At 42.0% G+C, this 19,023-nt stretch overlaps 1 protein-coding gene across 13 annotated transcripts in view; it reads left to right on the top strand.

Moving 5' to 3' along the window:
* Positions 1-19,023, top strand: part of CALN1 (calneuron 1) — a 526,620-nt gene that overhangs the window by 351,954 nt on the left and 155,643 nt on the right. The gene's annotated exons all lie outside the window — the stretch shown is intronic.

Raw genomic sequence — 19,023 nt, 5'->3', positions numbered from 1 at the left:
GGCCGCGTTCGCAGATTTTAAAATCGAGGGCTTCGTTGCTGTTCAGAAAGCGTGGATTGACGCTTGGGGCAGGACTCTTCGTCCCAGGTCCCAGCAAACAAGGAGGCTGGGCCTAGTTTTATGTAGAAATAGTACTCGTTGGAGTGATTGCAGCCGCGTAGTGGCGTGGTGTGATCTCCCTGCCACCGTGTGCCCGCCGCGGTGTAGGAGGGCGGGGGCGGGAATGCAAGGGGGACCTCGGCGAGCCCTCTCCGACCCGGGGAGACTCGCTGTGGCTCGCACCGGGGCGGGAGCAGCCGAGCCGGGAGAAGGGGCAGGCTCGAGGCTTGTTCTGGAGGTGGAGCTAGTCACTAGATCAAATTGTGGCATTTTCGTTAGTATCCATCATTACCGTTTATGCCTACAGAGGGCCTCTCGGCCCATCCCCCATTTTTGTCCTAAACGCTCCTTTTCTGATGTTAATATTAACTTCATCTCATTTCCATTTTATTGTTGCTACCGGGCATGTCCATATCCATCCTTTTCCTTTAAGAAATTCCACTCTTTAAGTACCCTTCTCTTTAAAAGAATCATAGTGTCAGTTGGAGAGAATTTGTCTTTTAATAGACAGATTTAATAGAATTTAGCTTTGATCCCTTGGCAATCCTTTAAGACTGGTGTCTGGTCGCAGTTCAGTGGGCCTATATTATCATTTTCATTTTAAGCAATGTCCTTTGTTTTCTGTCTTTTGCTATACTGATTGTTTTATATGCTTTATCTTTTAAATGATGTTATAATCCTTTTTACTTTTATGAGATATGCAGTTAAAATAATATTTGTCTGAATTATCAGCCAAAAGAATAAATGGCTTCTGACTTTTCCTTAACACAAAATTCGGCTTATATTTATTCTCTGATTTCTCTCTTCACTCATATATTCTGTCTTTTTTAAATTGTTGTTGGAATAGTTATAGATTCACATGCAGTTTTCAGAAATAATTTAGAAATATCGCAAGTAACACTTACTCAATTTTCCCGTAAGCGGTAATATTTTGCAAAGTCATAAGACAGTATCATAAGTGAGGATTTTGATACTGATAAAACTCACCAATATTCTTTGCCTTTCCCCAGTTTTACTGGTACCCATGTTTGTGTGTGTACATGTTTACTGCAATACAGTTTTGTCAGATGTGTAGGTTTGTGTATCTGCCTCCACAATCAAGAGAGTGAACAGTTCCATCTCAGCCCACACCCCCAGCGCTCTCCCTAACTGCTGCCAACCACTAATCTATTTTTCACTTCTCACATTTTGTCAGTCAAATACTTTTTGTAAATGGAATCCTGCAGTATGTGACCTTTTGGGATTGACCTTTTTTCACTCAGCATCATATCCTTGAGATTCATTCAAGTTGTATGTATCAGTGTTTGCTCCTCTCTGCTTGGAATACTGTATCACGGTATGGATGTACCACAGTTTATTTAACCATTTACATGTGAGGGACATCTGGCTGTTTCGGGTTCTTGTTCTTGGCTCTTATGAAGAAAGCTGCTGTTAACAGTTGTGTGAAGGTTTTTGTGTGAGCATAAGTTCTCATTTCTCTAGAATAAATGCCCTCAAGTACAGTTGCTGGAGCATAAAGTAATTGTGTGTTTGTTTTATAGAACACTGCTAAATGGTTTCCCAGCATGACAGCTGTATTTCACATTTTTACCAGCGATGTGCAAGTGATCCAGTTTCTTCATATCCCTACCAACTTGAGGACTTAACAGGAGCCATGCTCCTAGGTGTGTAGCGATATCCCACTGTATCATTTACATTCCCGTGGTGGCTAATCTTTTCCAGTGCTTATTTACCATCTATATGTCCCCTTCTGTTCATGTCTATTTGTGTCTTTAGCTCATATCCTCATTAGGTAGTTGTTTTGGTTTTGTTCGGTTTTACTGTTGAGATTTGAGAATTCTTTATGTATTCTAGGTGCTACTCCTTTGTGACATAGGTTGCTTGTGAGTATGTTCTCCCAGCATATCTTTCTTTCAACTTATCTTTCTATCCTCTTTGCTTTTGGTATCAAGTCTAAGATCTCTTGGCCTAGGCCTGGATCACAAAGATTTTCTGTGGTGTTTTTTTTTTTTTCCTAAAAATTTATATAGCTTAAAATTTTACATATTAAGTCTGATTTTCTATTGAATAAATCTTTATATGCATATAGACTTCTATCTAAGACATATGTAATGTATTACATATATGTGCCTTTTCTTTCTGTTGTTCACATTGCAGTGAACTCATGATCTGTCTTCAAGTTCACTTTTTCTCTGTCATCTCCAGTATCCCAGCAACTTTTTAATTTCTGCAATTGTATTTTTTTACTTCTGTAATTTTCATTTGATTCTTTTCAGTAACTTCTATTTCCTCCTTAAATTATTTTCATTTTTTCACTTGTTTCAAGAGAACATGTGATCGATTATTGAAGGATTTTTTATGATGCCTTCTTTAAAATCCTTATCAGATAATTCCAGTGTCTGGTTCATATACATATTGGTGTCCATTAAGTGTCTTTTCTCATTCAAGTTGTGATTTTCTTAGTTCTTCAGTTGATAGGTGATTTCCTATTGTATCCTGGATAACTTGCCTAATATACTAGTGGACGCTGGGTTCTATTTACATCTATTATTTTTAGGGGCAGCCACCCTGTTTAGGATTAGCATGCAGGTCCTGGCTTACTTTCGTGGGCCATGGTTCTAAATGACAGTTTCATTTTACACCCTTTATGGTGATGGTTTAGTCTGCTTGGTTTATCTGGTGCTGCAGGGTCTCCCACTCATCTGTCCTCATGCTGCTTGAGGGGTGGAAAGGGTTTTCTTGGGCCAGGATTATGGGTTTCTCTTTTTGGGGGGTGGAGATCCTTAAGCAAGAGGCTTCCTAAGTCAGGTGCCTCTTGTGATGGGATTCTCCCCTAACTGTGGAGGACAAAGAACGCTTCCCAGGTCAGGTGCTTATCGAAATCCACTTAATCCAATGGATCTACAGTGAGATCCATCTTACCGCTGACCTCAGTGTTTGGGCAGAGGTGGAGAGTCTCAGGCCCGCAGGGACGGAGGCTTCTTGGGCTGGGCCATTTGTTTAGGTGGAGGGCCTTCTTGCTGGGGCCACCCTATTATATTACTGTGGGAATTTCAGTCCTTCCAGGGAAGGAGAGCATTTTCCTGAGCTGTTTATCATTAGTGGGGCTCCCAGTAGATCCCCATTGCCCATTGTGGGTTTGCCTAGTTTTGTCTGAGGAGTTCTCATTCAATATGGGGGAGGAATGAGCCTACCCATGCTGCCTTCCATTGCTAGGTTTGAGGGACAGGACACATCGGATCTGGATCGTCTCCTCCCAGTGGGTGGGAGAATGTAAATGTTCTGTCACCGTGTTGTTCTCCAATGCTGGCTCCCAAACGGGTGGTTCATCTTCCTCTTAGCACCTTGGAGAGTTCTCCTTTGGCCGTCACCTACTTTCTTTTCATGGGTTATAGTGGTATTGGCAGGCAAGTGGGGAGAAAGGGGTCTATCCCATGTTGTCCCAGCTACAAGTCCACTATTATTAAATAGCTCTTTTTAATCATTAGGCATTCTTTTTCCAGAATATTTTTAGTGTTTGTGTTTAGTTTTGCATCCGTATTTACAACAGCTCATTTTACCTCTCTCTAAAACGTTTTTGTTTACATTATCATTTCTTTGTACTCTAAATTTATTTTTGAGTAAAGGTTTTGTTTATTTACATATGGGGGAGAGAGAGCACACATGAGCAGGGGGAGGGACAGAGACAGAGAACCTCAAGCACACTCCATGCTGAATGAGAGGCTAACACAAGGCTTGATCCCCTGACCCATAGGGACCATGACCTGAGTGGAAGCCACGGTCAGTCACTTAACCAACTGAGCCACCCAGGTGCCCCTATACTCGAAATTTCTTATATTCGAATTGTGAATTATAGTTCTCTCAGTTGGCGGGAGAACTTTTTTGTAATTTTTCATAGTGGAGATCAAGGGATTACCCAAAAGACCTGTTTTCAAGCCCTTTGCAGATTTGAAGAGATCCTTCTGTAACTTTGTTCACAAAATAAAAATATGGTTGAATATACAGTTCTTGGGACATGAAATGTTCACTGCGGTATCCTGCAATCATTTCTCATAGAATTTTATGTAGTACCTTACTCTTCCAGATGCTCCCTGGAGGGAAAACTAAAATTCCATGATCAAATAAATTGTAGAAATGTTTCATACTTCAGGCAGTTCATTTCTTGAAGTTCCAGAAAATATATCAGCTTCATGAAAACTCTGATACAGCCTTCATTTGACAAACTTGTCCAATTTTGTTTGGCCTATTGTTTCTCAAATGATGCAATGATGATGATGCACTTTCTTTCTGTGCTTTGCCTATTAATATGTATATCCTCAATACTCTCAGAAGTAAAAAACAAACAAACAAACAAACAACTAACCATGAATTAAATAGAGGGATGTCTGGAGTGGACCATCGGGACAGGAGCAGAGCCTCAGTGATGTCATCCTGAAGCTTGGTCTTTTGTACCCCCATCCTCAGCCTGCTGGAGGCTCACCTTCATCCATGTTGCCTTCTGGCAGAAGGAAGGTTGCTACAACTTTGGGCATCAGAACCGTGTTCGCAGTGGGGTGACGTGGCGGCAAGAGGCCTTCTTTGTGCTGATTGTTCTCTGAGTTTATAAAGGAAACCTTTCTCAGAAGGCTCCTGGCAGGTGTTCCCTTTACATGTCATTGGTCCAAGCAAAATCACATGCTTGCTCCCAGCCACAGCGGGACTTAAGAAGATGGATACCTGGCAAGGGGGGTATGATGGCTTGCCCACCTTAGATCTGTTCTGATCTACCCTTGAGGCTTGACTCATTGGTCTCCCAAATCAAATCAAGTTTCTCTAAGAAAGGAAGATGGGAGAGGAGTGGTTGCTGGGTATGCCACAAGTGGTGCCTGCCACAATCTTCCTCTAAGGAAAGTGGCAGACATGATACACCATCAGAAATTCTTTCTGATGTGTGTTCACCAATTTTTGTGCTTTGTAGAGAAGTTGGAAGACAATTTGTTTTATGTTCCTTGTAGAGAACCTGTTTTGTTCTATCTGACACTTGTAATTTTTATTTATTTAAAATCATATGTTGGGCAGAATGGGTCTTTTATTATGTGGCCTGGATCTTAGGAAACTTTTCTGTTATGTCGACTTAGTCCTTCTTTCCACTGGACACAACTTTCTAGCATTCTGTATTTAATTATTGCTTTTGCTCTTGTTTTGTTTTTCTCCTGAACAACAGACAAAATCCTTAAGTTGGACTTTTCTTTCTTTCTTTCTTTCTTTCTTTCTTTCTTTCTTTCTTTCTTTCTTTCTTTCTTTTCTTTCTCTCTTTCTTTCTTTTTTTTTTTTTTGTCTTCCTTTCTATTTGTCAACTTCTCTTTTTCTGTTTCATTCCTTTCCCATCCAAGGTCTGAGAACTAACCCTAGTCTGCTGATTTGTAGAGTGTATGTCCTGCCGGATATGACCTTCAATGTAAATTTAATTTTGCTCCTGGCTTTTGAGTTCCTTAACATTCTCTTTTCTCTTATTGAATTCCTTTTCTGTTTCCTTATTTCAACGTTTTTCTCCTTCTGTGGCTTGCTCTTTTTTTAAAAAAAAAAATTTTATTTATTTATTCCTGAAAGACACACAGAGAGAGGCAGAGATGAGGCAGAGGGAGAGGCAGGCTCCCTGCAGGGAGCCTGATGCAGAACTTGACCCCAGGACCCGGGGATCATGACCTGAGCCAAAGGCAGATGCTCAACCGCTGAGCCACCCAGGAGTCCCTGTGGCTTCCTCCTTCTGTTCCACTGTGACCAAATCCTCTTGGATGTTTCGAAGACTCTAAGATATTTTAAAGCATCATCATTATTTTGTGAACAGTGATTTTTTTTCCTTCTTCATCAGGGTATTATTTCCCTTGTTCTTTATTGTCTTTTTGAAAGTACTATGCTAACTTTTTTTTTTTTTTCCTAATCCACATTACCCCAGTGTCCTGAGATTTGTCAGAGCGTGGAGGTAGTTTAGTGTGGCTTTCCAACTTCTCTGGGAGTGTGTTCTTCCTCCTCTGGCTCAAAGGGTATGGCTGGTGATTTCTTTCTACATCTATTCCAGGGACATGGCCCTTCAGTGGAAATTTCTCCCAGATTTTGGCCTGTGTTCTTCTCTTATCTTCCTTTCACAGTTGGTACTGACTATCCTTCCTTTTTATTTATTTCTGCATGTATTCTTTGGGGAAATTAGAAAGGAAATCTAGTCTGACTCTGGGCCAGCACTCATATCCAGTTGGTGGGTACTTGCAAAATCCCCCGAGAGGCAATGTTCAGTAATAGGGAAAAGCACGGGGCTTCCTAGTTAGTAGTCTGACTCCCAGCTCTGCCTCCTGCATGCTGTGTGACTGTAAGCCCATCACTGTACCCCTCAGAGCATTGACTCCCTCAGCTAATAGGAATAGCCAAGTGACAAGGTCTCTGAAAAGATAAAATAGGATGGATACTACATCTGAGGTGCATGACACACTGTCACACTCACTGTGTGTTCAGTCCCCTCCCTCCTGTTCCCAATGCTCTGCAGAGAAATAGCAAGCATCAAGTTGACCTTCTGGTCAACCAACTCTTCTCTCGTGACCCAGGTTCTATCTGTGCCTGGACCCCATTCTTGCAGCCAGGGCATACTTCATATTTAGAGATGCTTTCCATATAGACTGTGGTCTTGGGATGCTCAGTAGTCCCCCACCACCCCTTCTGTGCCTGGCAGGACACTCCCAGGCACTTCTTTTTGAGAAGCAGACTATAAAGTTGGGATCCCAGGCGGTCTAATTTCTAGATCTGCTCCTTATAACCTATGGAACCATAGTCCAACTCTTTCTCCTTCTCTCTGATTCCTTTTCCTCATCTTCAAAATGGGGATAATGATTTATCTGCCTCATTGGGTTAATTGAACTGTGTAAACCCTTTAGAATGGTTCCTGACACATGGTAAGTATGGTATCCGTGTTTGCTGTGGTAGTGCTAATGGTAATGATGATGGTCATGATGATGGTGATGCTGATCATGATGGTGATGATGATGGCAGCTTTCACCATCATCATTAGACTCTCATGCTGCAGACTCCCACATCTGGGCACACCATGTTCTGCAATGCAGCCAATGCACTGCCACCCCTCCCCTGCCCCGCCGCCTACACTCCTGTGACTGTTGGACCCCAGGGGTTGGTTCTGATTCCCCTCCCAACTTTCCCTCCCTATGGCAGTCACCTTCTCTATGCCCAGGTATATTCACCTAGCATTGTGGCAGATGAGAGGATGGAGACTTAAGAGGCCCTATCCTTGGAGACATCGAATGGGAGACAAGCCCACCATCCAAGGAGATTTAGACATTTATCTGCCCAAAGGCAAGAAACTGAACTGGATGATCCTTCAAGGCCGTGATTCTGTTCAAAATCCTTCAAAGACTCCACTTCTCCCTCGGGACAGAGCACAAATTCCAGAACACTGTACCATCTGCCCTGCTTTCCTCTTCAGCATCCCCAGCCATCCCCCTCACAAGCCTCCACAATTACACATGGTCCTGACCACATCATACTTCCCCGCACCTCCACACCTTCCCACTGGCACACAGCTTTGCCAGGACAGCCCCTCCCTTCCCGCCCCCCTCCCTGGACCCAGGGAACCCTTGTGTCCCCCACCCTGTGGCACAACCTCTGTATCAGTTGGTCCTTACTAAGGAAGCACACCCTCTGCCCTGCCACTGGCGCCCTGCTCCTGTCCTTAAAGTATCCTGTGTCAGCTTACCTAACAGCACACAGGCCACCTGCTTGAAACCAGCAGTTTCTTATAGTAAGAGGATGCCCAAAAAGCAGCACTTGGGACATCAACAAAGCACAACTTTATTTTTGTCCCCTTTGCCCCTTTAAAGTGTATCCAGTTATAGCCATGTCACTCTGCTCCTAGATGAAAACTCTGGTGGTCCTGTGACTTTTTTTTTTTTGTCCATGAAAAGAGACTCTTAAGAACTAAATATTTTACTCATACAGGAAAGTACAGAGCAAATATACCAGGGTGTTATATAACAAGTCACCCATATTGAACAAATAGTAACAATATTTGCTTCAGAATTTAGGAAATTAAATATTAGGGACTTGGCTTCTCTTATTATGCTAAAGTTGCCTTTTATCTTCTCATATTTTTGTACATTTGCTGTGTGTGTATGTTCTGTAAACAGTAATTTGTTTTACAGCTTTACATAAAAGGTATCAACAGGAGATGATACCTGGCTGGCTCAGTCGATGGAACGTGGGACTCTTCATCTCAGGATCTGTTGAGTTCCAGCCTCACATTGGGTATTGGGATTTCTAAAACAACAAAAAACCTTAAAAAAAGGTATTAACAGGAGGTGACACCTGGAGCCCCCTTAAACTGATATAGCCTTAAAATCAAGACTTTCATTTCTACACAACCAGATTCGCACACACTGTGGGTCTACAAGATCTTGTCTTAAAATTTCCTCTAAATGGAGTAATACTGCAACTAGAATGGGTGTTTATTTTTATTCAAGAGACTTTTTTTTTATTTATCCATGTTGCTCTGTATAGATTTCGATTATTTTAAGTCCTGAAGAGCAGTCCATTGATAGCAGCTATCATTGATAGCTTCAATGTCATGTTATTGGTCATTTAAGGTTGTCTGTAAGTTTTCAGTATTGTAAGTAGTACTGCTATTGCAATCCTCTCAAGTCCCTGTGGATGAGTATCTCCAGAGCAGATACATGGAATTGGAACTGCCCTGGTGTGGGGAGGCACATCCTCAGTTCCTTAAGAACTGCCAAAATGTTTCCTGAAGAGCTGGCTTCAATTTATAACCCCACCTGTACTTTATGTGTGCTCCTGCTTACTGTATCCTTGAGAACTAAATCTTTGCTGACATGCAGAATGTGAAATTGTGTTTTGTGGTCATTTAATCTTGTTCTGCCTTTAATACTGGAGAGGGTGACCATTTCCCCCATGTGTATCGGCCATTTGGTTTTTCTCTCTTGTGATTTGCCTGTTCATATTCTTTGCCAAATTTTCAATTTGATGCTGCATCTTCTCTTGATCTGTTGACTCACTGTTCTACTCCTACCTCTGGGTGACTCAGTGCTCTGGGTAATAGCAAAGGTAGAGAAAATAATTTAAGCCTATATTGCTGCAAACTCAAGCCAAATCACCACAATTCCAGGAGAGAGAGAGCTTCCATCTTTCCACGGTAGAAGTATCTAGATGAAATGAGTAAAATGTAGTGTGGCTGTGTAACTGCAGGATTTGCAGTTCCATGGTTTGTTTTTTAGACTGGCTCTGCCAGTATCACTAGATGCTGAGACCCATTAGCATTACTCAGATTGTCTTCTGGGCTTTCAGGGCCAAGTGAACCCTGTTACATGTAACTCAGCTTATTCCCCTTCATAACATCATTCTTGCTGTTTTGGTTAGGTGACTCTTGAGGGGAGCTCACTAAATCTCTCTTCAGATTACCACTTCATTGGGTGAGGGGGTCGCAGGGTTAGGGCAACCCTGAGGGATTACACACCTTGCAGCCTTGATCAAGCATTTACTTCTACTTGGTAGGATCCCTACTATTTTCTTGGCCTCCTCATTATATGGCCACACTTCTGCCTGCTTTCTCTTGCTCTCTTCTGTGCCCTCCAGTAGGATCCAACTCTTTCTGCAAGGCCTGACTGACCTAGTCTCTTCTCCCTGAATCTGCTAAACTTTGCTGACTAGGTAACCAGGTCATTTATCTTGACCTCCTTGTAAGAGGTTATTCCTTTGATTCACTGTTTATACCTAATAATCTATAGAAAATTTTTGAGATTAGTTAGAGATCCATCTATTTCATTAGTCTTTTCAAACTAATATTTTTTGGTTTGGTTTATTATCTACCTTTTAGATCATAATTGACTCATGTCTGCTCTTTGATATAGTTCCATTCTATTTCTTTTCAACATTTCTGTATTATTTTTTTTCTTGGGCCTGTCTTTATAAGCAGCAGATAGCTAGATTTTTTTAAAAAAATTCAACCAGTAGTCTGTCTTTAAATAGATAAATTTAATACACTTTATGTGTAGGGGTCAGGGAGGAGATTAGAGACACCTTTAGAATCATTTGTTCTATCCTTGTTTTGTGTTGCCTGTTTTTGTGTACTATTGGACAGATTGCATTGTCTTACCTGTTGAACAGATAATCCTCCATGCTGCCACCCACCCACACACCCTTTTTCTTTCCTGATTTGGAAGCTCCAAATTTCTATTATTTTACATTTAAAAATAAATGTTTTAACATTTTGTTTTTTACAAAGTTCAGAATTATTCAGTGTCTCTATGATTCCCGTAAGTAAGACAGTGGCAGGGTCCCGTCTCAGCAGGGAGCCCCACCCAGGCTTCCCATTTCATGAGGGGGAGGGGGCCGGTTCAGTTTTCTGTTCCCAGCAGGACAGGAACCCCCTGCTACCTCTGTCACTATACCTAAAGCAAGCAGGCTCTCACATTCAGTGCAATTTGGTCTCCATTTATGTGCATTGGGAGGATAGGCTAGTTGCCAAAGGCCTGTCAAGAAGGGGTCTCACAGGACCCCACAACCTCTGCTGCTCATCTCTGGAAGCATAGCTGGTGTTCCCTCCAACTCTCAGTATTTGGGCCATGGTTGCTCCTCTGCCAACCCTATAAAGAACTCTCTAGAATCCCTGGGTTTTTGCAACACTGGCTCAGATTCAGGATCCTGGGTAAATACATCTGGTTGGACATAGAAGTGGGTTCAGATTCCCACTGAGACACTTACGCTGGGAAAGTTTCCAGACACAAGAAGGAAATTCAGATTCTGAGCCTATACTTTGCTTTCACACACATCCTTAGTAGTAGCTAATATATGTATTAGTTGGCTTTGCTGTGGTTCATGAGTGGATAGGCATGAAGACAGACAATTTTGTTCTCTTTGCATTGTGTTTTGTAAGCACTGTGGTACATGCATCTATCAGGTCAGCCCCTGCAAGTGTCCATCACCCTTGTGACAGGCCTGCCAGGCTGAGTGCCATATATCAGCCCCTCTGACTGTAAAATCTGGTGGGAGGAAACAGGTTTACCTGGTTGTAAGTCCTCATCAAATGCACATATTTTCAAGTACGATAAGTGTAAAATGCAGGACGTACTTCACCTCCCATTTCTGGGAACACCTCAGCCCTTCCCCTGGCTGGCTCTCCTTCCCCAGCTGATGTGAACCTAGGAATCTGCAGATGCAACCATTGTTCATAGACAAAATCTTCTGATATTTCTGCATTTGGGGAGAGAGCAGCTCTGGGAGAAAGAGCAGAGCTCAGTACTGGGAGAATGCAGTCCCAGACTATCCCCTTTCCTTTCCTCTCTAATGTAAGGGCTTCCTGGGATGGCCTGTCCAGCTGCCAATTTGCCTTTTGCTCTGCTTCCTTGTCAACCCTGCTCAGAGACACTGTGTTCTCCATGACCTTTTAGTCCTCGCCATGACCAGATGAGCAGCCTTATTTTTTACTTTTGTACATTTCACAGTACTTTATCCTATGCTGTATTTGTTGTTGTTCTTGACTGAAATCATTATCCAAAATCATTGGTTGACCTAGGCCCAAATACTGACCCCCCGCCCCCGCAAAAGGTTTAGGTTGAGAATCCTCTAAATCAGTTGTGCACAGTTGAAAATTGTCTCTCATGGAGCGACTAAGTCTGGTATAATTGGAATATTCTCAAGATTTCAAATATAGGCACCTTAATGTAACTGATAGTACTGTGTTTCATACTGGAATTGATATCATAAAGAGAAGATGAAGGAGCAAGAGACATAGAGGAGGGACCCAGAGGCACAGAGCCTTCAAGAACACAGTGTTTCTCATGAAGCACATGGTAGACGTGGGGTATTGATCATGTCAGAAAAATTAACAAAGGATGATGGATGGGAGAGAGAATATAAATATTGGTTCTGACATTGGACTTAAAATTCATTCTTATTTTGTATTTTTAAAATTGAGATATAACTAACATGATATTTTATGAGTTTCAGGTATATAATGATTCAATATATGTCTATATTGCAAAATGATCACCACAGTAAGTCTGGTTAACATCCATCACCACATATAGTCACCATTTTATTTTCTTGTGATGAGAACTTTGAAGATCTATTCTCTTAGCAATTTTCGAGTACACAATACAGTATCATTAACTATAGTCACCACACTGCACATTACATCCCCATGACTTGTTTGTCTTACAACTGGAAGTTTGCACCTTTTTTTTAAAAAAAATTTTTTTTATTTATTTATTCATGAGAGACACAGAGAGAGGCAGAGACACAGGCAGTGGGAGAAGCAGGCTTCCGGTGGGGAGCCTAATGCAGAACTCGATCCCAGGACTCTGGGATCACACCCTGAGCCAAAGGCGGATGCTTAACTGCTGAGCTACCAAGGTGCCCCTGTGCCTTTAAAAATATATATATTATTTGCCAGAGAGAGAGCACAAGCAGGAGGAGCAGGAGAGGGAGAAGCAGGCTCCCCACTAAGCAGAGAGCCTGATGTGGGACTCAATTCTAGGACCTTGGGATCATGACGTGAGCTGAAGGCAGACACTCAACCAACTGAGCCACCCAGGTGCCCCAGGTTTGACCTTTTGACCCCCGATCCCCCTCACATCCCCACCTCTGACAACCATCAATCTGTTTTCTGTATCTACAAGTTTGGAGTTTTGTTTGTTTTTAAGATCCACATTTAAGTGAGATCATGTAGTATTTGTCTTTCTCTAATTCACTTAGTGTAATGCCTTCCAGGTTCATCCATGTTGTTGCAAATGGCAAGATTTCGCACACACCACATTTTCCTTATCCCCTCATCCATCAGTGGACATTTAGGTTGCTTGCATGTCTTGGCTATTGTAAATAACAGTGCAATGAACATAGGGGTGCAGATGTCTCTTCAAGTTAGTGTTTAAACTTTATTCTTTTTAATGACCTCAAACTCAGATGCCATGGACCAGAGGAATCAATGTCAGATGGGTGGCATACAAATCCAAAAACATAGCTCAGATTCCCTACTAAGCATGTGCCTCTGCTGTGGTGCTCTCTCTGGGTCTGCTTGTTTCCCATGGGTCTGCCCAGAAATGCACATCTATATATGCACAGCAGCCTTCTTTCTGATGAGAGGAAATTGAGCTAGAGACTGATTGGATTCAGTGGAAGGCCCAGTTGATGTGAAGCCCCAGTGTGGGCTCCTGGCTGGAGGGCAGGCCCTTTCTTCCCCAGACAGAAAGAAGGTTAATGGGAACAGAGAACAACAGATTTCAGGGCCTTGGTCCCTGCTCCTGGAACTGCTGCCCAAACAGACCCTGTGCTGGCTTCCAAGCTAATTGCTAATCTAAGCAGAAGTGCCCCCATCCAGGCAGGGGTGCAGAGCCACGAGTAGAGCCAGGACCAAGTTGTGACCTGCTTCTCTCCCCGCCACCCCGGTGCTGGGAAACTTCTTTCCAACTGACAGCAGGGCTGGGGAAAGAACACCTGCTCCCACATTTTCCAACTCATAGCTGTCTCTGCTGATGGCTTATTCCTCAGAACTTGCTGGTCTCTGCCCACTTACTCTTGCCAACTCATCCAGGTCACAAGGTATCATGTGTCACTGTTGTCCACCAAATCCGGTCTGAGAGCCTTTTGGGATGGAATGATCAGTTACAATAGTAGCAGAAGAAAACACCCTAAGAAATCAGTGGAGCAAGTGCCCCCCTGCCCGGGAGAGCTGGCCGGCCATTCATTCCTGCCCAGGAGCCGAGAAAACAGCACTAATTGTTGTGTCCTTACGGCAAGGCTGATCCAATCCATAAAGACGATCAGCATGTTTACTGCATATTTGGTTGAACTGTATCCATTCAGACTACACAGGCAAGGTCAGCCTGAATTAGTTAGAGATATCTCATTACATAGGCATTTTCAAGAAGTGGTGATTTTTTTTTTATCACAGTATTTCACCATATTTTTATGTATCTAGGTAATTGGACTTAACTGCTACTTTTAAAAAGTACCTTTAAATGGAAGCTCTGAGACACATTGATAATTAGCATCCTTTTACACCCTCAATTAAACTGCCAAAGTCCCTAACACTTTTCTTTCTTCTTGAGTTACTTAAATATAGCTCTGTAATTTTATTTATCCAATTTGTTTGCTCCGGCAGCTCTTCTTCAATAATGAAGAGGAAGACTTAGGTCATACTCGTATCAAATCATCATAAATTCTAAAAATCTGCCAAGTCCAAATTTCTTAATGAGGGCTTTAGTTTATAAATGCATCTTTGGTTTCAAAAGCCTACATTTCGAACAAGGAAAAAACACATTTCTGTTCAAACCACACAGTAAGTTTGCTGGGTTCTGGCTCACAGACCCGTATCTACTAGTTTATCCATTTATTCTTTGGTGCAAACATCAGAAACAGGAAACACTTGAGGCAGAACTCAACTTTCAGGAAATGCATCTGGTAAGTAGTACAGGATAATTTTTTCAAAAATGCATCGGGCACCTGCCTGTGCTGGGTGCTATGAGACCACAAGCGTGAGCTCTCAAAGGGCCTACCACCTGGTTTGGGGATGGCGTGAGGGCTTCGAAGGGCAAGCATGGCTGTGACCTGCTGGGCATCTCTTGGGGCTCCGTGCTGGCAGCATGATCAGTCCTTTCGTGAGCTAGCATGTGATGACTGTTCTGAGCTGCAAAATCTGCGTAACAAACAGATCACAAGAGACTGTGCTCCGGCCATGTGCTCCGCAGGTCTGCAAAATGAGCTTCTCCTGACTGCAGCTGAGGCAGCCAATGATGCTTGATTGCTTTACAGGAATCAAATTAGGAGAGTGAAAATGCCTGTCAGTCACCGCTAAGCACACGTGCTAGGGAAGCTCTAAATCAAAAGCTGTCCGGTAATCAACGAAGAGTAGCTGATTAAAATCTATTAAATTCCCCAACTTGGAAATTGATGGTTCCCTCCCTGCACACCTTCTAAATCTCATCTGACAGTTATGTCTGACATTATTTATCACATGTGACAAAATACTACCAGAGAAGAGGACGCACCTTTGACCAAATCATCACACTTGGGCTGGTTTTTTCTGCACGCATAGAGGTGCCTCAACTTTCTCCCAGCAGACATAAATAGATGAGAAGGTAAAAATGTTCTCCTTTCAGATAACAACTCAAACAATAAAAAACAAAAAACCCTTCCATAAAATGATTCCTCCAAAGGCCACATAACTCGAAGTCTGTTGGCCAAACCACTTTGAAGTCAGATATACACAAAATTGGTTTTCCTCCAGGCATGCAACAAAATGCAAATACCCACTACTGAAGCTTCCTATGGGAAGCTCAGAACTAGCTGAAGGTCAGTGTTAAGTGTTGGACCTGTGTATCCACGGAAGGCTGAAGATTTCAGAGATATGAAAATTCTAATATATCACAGTCCAGATATCTGGAGGCCATTCTGCATCCATTTGTTGGATTCACTTATGGGTATTAAACCTACATTCACCAATTTTTAGTTAGATCGAACTTGGATAGACCACTTAAATGCTCAGAACCTGTTTCTACACCTGTCCTATGGGGATAATGATAGGCCACAGCTTCTTGCAGTCATGTGGATCATGCAACATGCACATAAAATACCTACTTTGGAACTTAGCACATAGTAGGTGCTCAGTAGATATTTGCTGCTTTGATTTCTGCACACTTGCTCTAAAATACTAATGCTGCAGTGGAACCTTTTAAGATCTGTGAAATTACTGACATGAACCATCTTGCCGTGGAGAATTATCTTTGTGGTTTGGGGAGGATGTTAATACCTGGTGAGGCAGCTAGTGCATTCTGACATCATCTTTTGTCTCCTCTTCTTTTTAAAATATTTTATTTATTTATTTGAGAGAAGGACAGAGTGCATAAGCCAGGGAAGAGGCAGAGGAAGAGGGAGAAGCAGACTCCCGAGTGGGGAGCCCAATGCGGGCCTTGATCCCAGGATCCTGGGATCATGACCTGAGCCAAGACAGATGCTTATCTGATGGAGCCATCCAGATGCCCCTCCTTTGTCTCCTCTTGTTGGTGACTCCCCCCTCCTCAGCTTTATTGAGATATAATTGACAAATAACATTGTCCAAGTTTCAGGTGTACAGTGTGATGATTTGATATACGTATATATTGCAAAATGATGACCACAATAAGGCTAGTTAACACTCTAACCTCACAGAGTTAGCATTTTTTGTTTTTATTGTTGTTGAGAACATTTAAAATCTACTCTCTAGCAACTTTCAGGTATACAATACAGTATCATGAACCTTGGTGTGTGGAAAGATCCCCAGGACTTACTCATCTTCAAACTGGAAGTTTGTACCTTTTGACCACCTTCACCCATTTCTCTCACCCCTAGCTCTTGGCAACCACCAACACTCTCTATGAATTCAGCTTTCTTAGATTCCACATATGAGTGAGATCTTAAGTATTTTCTTTCTCAAACTGACTTCTTTCCACCTGGTACCCTTTGGGGTCATCCATGTTGTTGAAAATGGCAAGATTTCCTTCTTTTTAATGACTGAAAAATATGCCAATGTATGTCACATTTTCTCCATCCATATATCCATTGAGAGATGCTTACATTGTTTCCATGTCTTGGCTGTTGTGGGTAATGCCGCAGTGAAGATGGGGGTGCAGTTATCTCTTCAAGACAGTGATTTTCTTTCCTCTGGGTAGATACTCAGAAGCGGGATTTTTAATGGTATTTATATTTTTAATCTTTTGAGGAATCTCCATACTGTTTTCTATAGTGGTGGCACTATGGAAATCCTCTCTAGCTCTTGTGATCTCTTGTCTTTTTGGTAATGGCCCTTCTAACACTTGTGTGGTGGTGAGAGCTCACTGTGGTTTTGACTTGCATTTCCTGATGATGAGTGCTGTCGAGTACCTTTCCATTGTACCCGTTAGCCGTTTGTATGTCTTCTTGGGAAAAAATATCTCTTCAGGTCCTTTGTTTTTCATCTCTCTTCTACTGTACCTTCCAGTAAACACACTGATTATTCCCCCACTTCCCAGCCTTCTTCCATATTTATGTGTCTATGATTCCCAGTCATACTACAGCATCATTTTTCCTCCCCTTTGCTCAGTTCCTATCTTGCTTATTAGTAGACCTAAAAGGCCTTCAGGGTGTTTCTCACCAATTACATGTGTCTATTGGGAATTGTTGGTGAACTGACCCTGCCTTGGAATTTAGGCATTCAAGCCAGCTTGAAATTAGCTCTCAGTTTTGCAGAACCAAGTACCCTCAGGTCCTTCATGCCGAGGGAAGTGAGTTTTTTATTTTTTATTTTTTTAGATTTTATTTTATTTATTTATTTATTTATTTTATTGAGACACACACAGATAGAGAGAGAGAGAGAGAGGCAGAGATACAGGCAGAGGGAGAAGCAGGCTCCAGGCAGGGAGCCCAACATGGGACTCGATCCTGGGTCTCCAGGATCACACCCCAGGCCGCAGGCAGCACTAAACCACTGCACCATCAGGGCTGCCTGGAAAGTGAGTTTTAAATCGTAGGTCTGGCCTACTTAGCAAAGACTGGGCTTTATCAAATGGGAGAATGCCTGGGTGATGCTGGCTTGAGCTCTTCCATGACGAGGGAGCACTTCTCCGTCTCTGCTTTTTATTGGAAATGGCATGAGCTTTATTGCCTAAGTGTTAAAGCACAAGGACAAAGTAGGAAATTACTTTAACTTTCATTCAGGGTGCTATATTGCCTGCCTTTTTCCAGCGGGTATGAAGGGCAGTTGGCCATGCAAGAAAAGGGTGTATTTTGCAAATAAGTGTCCCTAAAGTTCTGTGTTTCATTTTTTTAAGGGCTTGATCCCAGAATAGCTGTAAAAGTATTCCCTTGCTACAACTTTTTTACTTGTTCTAATGTATTGGGATTATGATACGACTTAATATAATAAAGCAGATTGATCGGTAAAAAAATAATGGTGTTTGCATAGCCAAAATAAGTTTGTTTCATATTGGAAGGATACTGTTTTCTCACAGAGTTAAATAACTATTAAATCTTGGGATCAGAAGGGAGCAATCATTTATCTAAATGAATCTTTGTATGAGATCCCAACCAAGTGATTACCTAACCTATGTTTGGTTTTATCTACTGCCAGAAGCTCTTTTTCCTTGGATGTAACATCATACCTTTGCCGTGCTCCATTAGAAATCTGTTCTCTGTATTATGTTCCAGTTGGTCCTGGTATACCCTGTACCCACTGATCCCACTCCTGATCTAATAGAACAAATCAGAATTATTTCACCTCTCTTCTAGCTGACAAGGTATAAAATATTTGAAGGCAGCTTTTACATTTGCCCTGTCTTTTCTCTTGTCCAAGGTAAGCTTCCCTAGTCCTCTCTTTCCTACATACCATCCCTGTTGACTTCATCCTGATAATGCTCTGTTAGATCCTCGTTCCTTTTTTTGTTTTTAGTTTAAATTCTATTAGCCAAAATATAATACATCATTAGTTTCAGATATAGTTCTCAACAATTCATTAGTTGTGTATAACACCCAGTGCTCATCCCATCACATGCCCTTCTTAATGCTTGTCACCCAGTTACCCCATTCCCCAACCACCTCCCCTCCAGCAACCCTCAGTTTGTTTCCAAGAGTTAAGATTTTCTCATGGTTTGTCTCCCTCTCTGATTTTTATCCCATTCTTTGTAAAGGGAAGTGTCCAAAAATGAATAGAACAAGTTAGATATTAACATGATAGTATGCTTTCATGAGTTAGGATTTTATGGCATGCAATTTTATGGCATGTGTCGGGAGAAAACACTTCTATGATTTATTATATATCCCATGATGTACTTATTTATTTGGTTGTGTATACTGTGCCTTGGTAAAAAAAAATATTTAGTCTAAGATTAATATTTAGTCTTAATCTTAGAAAAGTACATAGATCGC

Source organism: Canis aureus, chromosome 8 (assembly GCF_053574225.1).
Source record: "Canis aureus isolate CA01 chromosome 8, VMU_Caureus_v.1.0, whole genome shotgun sequence".
Taxonomy (NCBI): Eukaryota; Metazoa; Chordata; class Mammalia; order Carnivora; family Canidae; genus Canis; species Canis aureus.
Note: the sequence above shows the minus strand (reverse complement) of the source record. Positions and strands in the feature narration are given on the sequence as shown.